The sequence below is a fragment of the Sciurus vulgaris genome, assembly GCF_902686455.1.
Source record: "Sciurus vulgaris genome assembly, chromosome: 7".
NCBI classification, from domain to species: domain Eukaryota; kingdom Metazoa; phylum Chordata; class Mammalia; order Rodentia; family Sciuridae; genus Sciurus; species Sciurus vulgaris.
This window is the reverse complement of record NC_136467.1, coordinates 120,788,439-120,793,171: the sequence shown is the minus strand read 5'-3', so window position 1 is coordinate 120,793,171 and position 4,733 is coordinate 120,788,439.

Below are 4,733 nucleotides of genomic sequence, written 5' to 3'. Positions count from 1 at the left end.
TTTGCACCCCAAGGCAAACAACACCAGAGGGTGCTATCCACCATGGGGCTAGTGGGGCCCTGGAGCTGGGCAACACAGGCGACTAGATCCTTTCCCCACAGGTAGCCATGGTGATTGTTTTGTTTCTCTTCCGGCAGAGAGATTCTATGTCTATATAGGACCTGAGCATCTTCCTCAAGGGGATCCCTCTTCTCCAGCTCCCTAGGCTGAGAATCACTGGTCTGGGGAGAGGAAGGTCTAGTGGCACCATTTCAGGCCTGTGGAAAACCAGGAAGGAGAATAGGGTCTTCCCCGAGGTCCCGACACAGCAAGCCTCGGGCCCCTACCAGATCTAGGCTGAGTCCTAGACACCTCAGGAGACTCTCAGGTCTCTCTACCTGTATTTCTGGCAATAAAAGGAACTTTCTTCATAATAATCCTTCTTCTAGGGCCCTAGGGGAGTTTCAGATGGATTTGCTGGGTAAGGGATTTTTCCTACATTTCAGTCCAGTGATTTCTCAGACTTTGATGTTGACTAGTTTAAAACAAAACAAAACAAAACAAAACAAAAAAAAACCCTGTGTAGCCAAAGGAGGAAGTCAGTCCTGCTGTGTGCACACTTTAGGCTGCATACACTGTGTCTTTGTGTCTTGCTTCCTCCTTTGGGATCTGGGGAGGATAGCGTCTGCCTCATTCTCAGTCTCTCAGCAGGGTTGAGGGGGATCTGTCTCCCTCATTGTTTTTGATTTCTCAGGGAGTTGTAAGATCATAGATATGAAAGTACCCATTTTATAGGTGAAGGTACTGAGGCACGAGGCCACTCTGCATTGCAGAGGCAGCACCATTCTTCTTGTGACCATGTCCAGAGGAAAAGACCCTCTTGTAGGAAGATGGGGAAAAGGAAAGGGTCCCATCTGTGGTGTTCCCTGCCGTTGCGGGGTGGGGGGATGGCTAGCAAATGTCATTAGAAATCTGTGCACATACCCAGGGACTACATGAACCTGTGCATCTAGGTGGGCCTGTAAGCCAAGTTCTCACCGGTGGAATGTGTGTGGGAGATTATTCAAGTCCTTCTGAGCCAGGTGTGACAAAATGCACACGCCTTCTTCATGCCCTTTCTCCCCCTCCAGCCGGAGGCAGAGGTCCTGAAGCACTAGGGGATAGTGGAGTCCCAGGATGGAAGGAGCCTGGATCCCTGAATCATCACATGGAGGTCAGCCACCACCAACTGGAGTGCCTTTATTGGATTCCTACGTGGGTGTGAAACACACTTCTATTGGGTTGTCACTGAGATGTGATGGTTTGTTACAGCACCTAGTGTCATCCTAACATAGCCCCAGTGTTTTTCCCAAGCCCACTCCTGAACTTCCAGGAGGCACTGGGAGGGACCTCAGCAATTAGTCTTCCCCACAGGTACAGGATCGTGAGCATCACTGAGGAACACCCCCCTCCCTGGCTCTGAACTTGGCTGCAGCGGGGCCACCAGTATGCAGGGCTTGGGGTCGCAGCTATTGCATTACACAGCGGTTCTGGTGACATCGCCATTCCAATGACACTTAGAGCACAGCCACCCTAGGGAAGCAAAGATAAGGACAAGCAACTGATGGGAGGGAGAGCACAGCAGGGACGGGCCACATCCAGAGCACTGGACCTGCCCTGATCCCTGCCTGTGTCACCCCAGCCAACGCCAGCACCTCCTGGGGCCTCTGTTTCCCTGACCAGGTGTGAGTCTAAATCACCTGTCCTGGCTGGGGGAGCAGGAGGGTGAGACGGTGAGTGAGAAGCGAGGCCATGGATCTGAGGTCCTGACACCACTGACCCATCTCTGCTGAGCAGTCAGAGGCTCTAAACCCAAGACCCTCTGTACTCTGATGTGTGTAGGACAGGGTTTTTTTCTTGGGAGGGGCTTAAAAACAATTTGTTAGGGAAGAGAAGAAGTAAAGAATGCATTATTTCTACTCTTTTGGGATCTTTCAGGTTGTTCTGACTAAAGAGCCTGGAGAGAGGGTGTCTTGGGGCCTTTGAGGGCCAGCTCACAGGGCTGGACTCTGAGTCTGTGGGTCATTCCCCTGGCTAGTAAGGGTTTGTTCTTAGTTGTCACCATATCTGAAATTCCACTGATAGGGTTTCATTTCTTTGGATTCCTTTTTGTTCCCTCATAAAAACAAACAAACAAAACCCACAGTGGTAACTGCATTTATTTGCTTACAATTATCTAATTTAGTCAGGGGCTTAGTGGGAATGCCTTGTCTCTACTCTGTGTGACTTTGGCTGGGCCTGTAGGATCAACTTCCAATGATGGTCCTCACATGGCTGGCAAGGTGGCGCAGCTGTTGGCTGGGAGATTAGCTGGAGCTATTAGCTAGGAGCCAAGTTTACCCTGCATGTGACTTCTCACAACATTGTGGTCTTAGAGTAACTGAACACCTTAACACAGTGGGTTGAGATCCCTAAGAATGCAAAAGCCGAAATTGGGAGCCCTCCTTAAAGTTTAGACCTGGAACTGACAATGATAACTTCTGTTCCACTCTGTTGGTTCAAAGAGTCACAAGGTAGCTGGGTGCACTAACGCACACCTATAACCCCAGTAATCTGGGAGACAGGAAGATCACAAGTTTGAGGTTAGCCTGAGCAAATTAGTGAGGCAATTTGGGGAGACCCTGTCTCAAAAAATAAAAATCAAAGTAAAAAGAATTGAGGGTGTAGCTCAGTGCTAGAGTGCCTCTGGGTTCAATACCAAGTACTGAAGAAAATACATCACAAGCTAGACATAGTCAAGGTGCAGCAACTGATAAAGAGTTTGAATGCAGTATTGGGTGATACAGATGCCCACAAATCACAACCTCCCACAATGACATGGATACATCTTAGGTTAGGCTATGCTGCAGTAACAAATAACCTTCATATTTCAAGGACTTCACTCAAGTAAAGTTTTCTTCTTTCTCACACACTTGTCCCATGCAAGTTGTGGGATAGTCTGCTGCATACAGTCTTGCAGGGATCCAGACTATTGTAGGCTTCAACATGTGGTAGCAGCACCATTGGGCCATGAGACCTTGCTTTTGGCATAGCTGTGGACAGGAAGGCTGGAAGATTTCACCTGGCCTTGAAAGGGAAAAATGTCACCGAGTGTCAGGTTTCATTGGCTAGAATCAGTTGGCATGGCTCTGTCTAACCTGTAGCAGGAGGGGGCTGGAAAATGTAGGAGAGGACCTGTAAAAATTGACCACGTGTGACAAAATGATTGTTTTAAATAGTTACGTGTAAAATTCAAGATAGTGTTTACTGCAGGATAGGGGAAGAACACATAAGAAAGGGCCAGATTGTTCATGTTTGAGTTTGGGGTTTGAGCAGGGAAGACAAACTGTGTATATTTTTAAGTGAATGAATGAGTAAATGAATGGATAAATAAAAGAGAGGTCACAGAAGCAGGGGCACTAAAGCCTCCCCTCAGAGTGCAGGCCAAAAATGGCCCTCCCATAAATATTCACAGAGCTCCTAGCCAAGGCTGTGAGACTCCTGAGGTACAAAGATGAATAAAATATGGCTCACCGTTTCCAAGTTCCCTGCTCAGAGGACTCACTAGGCACAGAAACCAAGCAGGCCAGCAAGGCCTGTTGGGCAGACTTGCTCACCAGGAACTCTGGGATCCAGGCAGAGCTTTGTGGAAGACTCACCCGAGGAGGTCTTGTAAGTTAGGCCAGGCAGGATGAGCAGGAGTTTGGAGTGGAGGTGGTGGAATAGGTTGGTCAGGAATAACAATGTGTGCAAGGCCAGAGGGCCCTTTGCTCCTTGTAGATGAGCTGAGCTACTCACACTGCTCTGGGCCACCCAGAACCCTGTGGGCCAGGCACTTCACTCCCCAGGGGCTGCCAAGCTTGCAGCTGATGATGCTTTTGGCTGCTTCAGGACTTGGCTTCAGATAAGGGTGCTTTCTTGCCTGGGGGGTATATTCCTTGCTACAGAAAGTCACATCCGGATGATGAATTGGATCAGGGCTATAAAGGTCTAGCCCCTAGAACTCTGCAGGGCCATCCCAGCTCCAGGGCTCCTTGTGGGTTCAGCTGAGGCCTCTCTGGGGTCTCTAGCTTTCATGAGAGCCCAACTCCTCCTTCTGCCCAATCCTGTTTCCTTTATACCCAGACGGGTGTGGACTGCAAACACACTCCCCAATAAACCCCCTTCAGATGACTCCCCACTTCAATGTGTTCTCTGAGAAACCTACCTAAGATACCCACTAAAGTTTAAGTGACTATTGAATCCCAAGGGATGCTTTTTCTGGGATCTGGGAGTGTTTATATACCAGTAATAATAACTAACATTCATGGAGTAATTCTTTTTTTTTTGGTTCCTGGGGATTAAACCCAGGGGTGCTTTATCACTGAGTTATATCCCCAGCCCTTTTTATTTTTTATTTTGAGACAGGGACTTGCTAAATTGCTTAGGGACTTGGTAAATTGCTGAGGCTGGCCTTGAACTTGCGATCCTCCTCCCTCGGTGTCTTGAGTTACTGGGATTACAGGCATGATTCCTATGTACCAGGCTATATACTTTGCCTATATGATCTTATATAATGAAAAATAGAATTTATGTCAAAGGAATGAATTTTAGATGGTGAGATTTCAGGCTAGAGTGGTAGGTTTGGAAGGCTGGAAGTGTTCATGTGTCACAAATTCTGTCACAGATTTCTTTGTGATACAATATGATCAGTCTTGACCCTTGTGGTCTCCATCATTTCCCAGCCCCCTCTGCTG